Consider the following 1231-nt stretch of genomic DNA (forward strand, 5'->3'; position numbering starts at 1 on the left):
CCCTGGGAAAGCGGCTCAGGGCAAGGCCAGGTCAGTGCTGCTTCCCTGCAGCACCGGAGGAAGCGAGGATATCATCTTACCTACGAACATCAAGGTGCTGCATCTCTCGCTGCCTCAAGTCCAAATGGGGCAAATGGGGCACCTCAGCACCCACTGGGTGCTGGAGGGGCTGTCATCGGAGCAGGGGCTGCTCCTGGCCTTGCCACTCTGCACCAAACCTGACTCCCAGGGGCAGAGCAGGAGGGGCACGGTGGCTTCAGGGGGCTGGAGGGGCACGCAGGAGCCCAGCACTGCTCCCAGGGACTTCACAGGAATACTCACCAGTGCCATGGCCAGGATCTACCTCCGCTCTCTGCTTCAAATCACGCTGACCCTGGGAGCAGCTGAGCAAGGGCATCTGCAGGACCCCAGGACACAGAGCCCAACCCTGCACACCTGGGACTCTTTCTGGCAGCACCCCTACACCCCATCAGAGGGAGATGAACACTGCGAAGCCATGGCTGCCCCATCTCTCCTCCCCCAGCCCCAGAGCCGGGAGCAGCCGGTGCAGGGGCAGATGGGCAAGGCATCGCCACCTTCCCTGTGCACCGGAGCTGTTCTACTGTCCAACACCGGGCTTTTCCCTGTCCCAGGGCTGGGAAGCAGCAGTTACCTGGCTCCTAGCATGGTACCCAGGGCGACAAGGCCAGCTGCAGGCTAACCCTGCCATGGGAGTCCCCACAGACCCTGGAGACCAGGGAGGGGAGGCCCTGCAGGAGCAGCGTGGTGAGGGGTGTTGGGGGGAGCAGCGCCGTGGCAGGGACTCACAGCAACCACTCGCCAGGCAGGGAGGAGGAATGGCGGGCAGGCAGCATGCGGGCCTGGGAAGCTGGAGCAGTTCCTGGGATGCTGCCAGCTGTGCTGCAAGAAGCTGCTCCTCGCAGGGGGTTCAACATAACTTCATGGGGCCGGAATATTTGTTCCTCCCTCCAACAGCAACAGCAGATGCCTCCCTGGCTGCAGCGGCTCAGGGCAGCTGTATTCCCAGGGGAGGAGTGTTGCCAGAAGGAATAGCTGTGAGCCTGAGGAGCGGGCCCTCAGGGGCCCCTATTCCAGCCCCAAAGGACAAGAATGAGGACACACTGGACCACTGTCCTAGGACCCTGCTACTGCACCAAGGCTCACTGTGGACGGTTGTTGCCTTCCCAAGAGATGGAAATAACGAGTCACTAATGGCTTTTTGCCAAACCCG

Source organism: Cariama cristata, unplaced genomic scaffold (assembly GCF_000690535.1).
Source record: "Cariama cristata isolate BGI_N322 unplaced genomic scaffold, ASM69053v1 scaffold32237, whole genome shotgun sequence".
Classification (NCBI taxonomy): domain Eukaryota; kingdom Metazoa; phylum Chordata; class Aves; order Cariamiformes; family Cariamidae; genus Cariama; species Cariama cristata.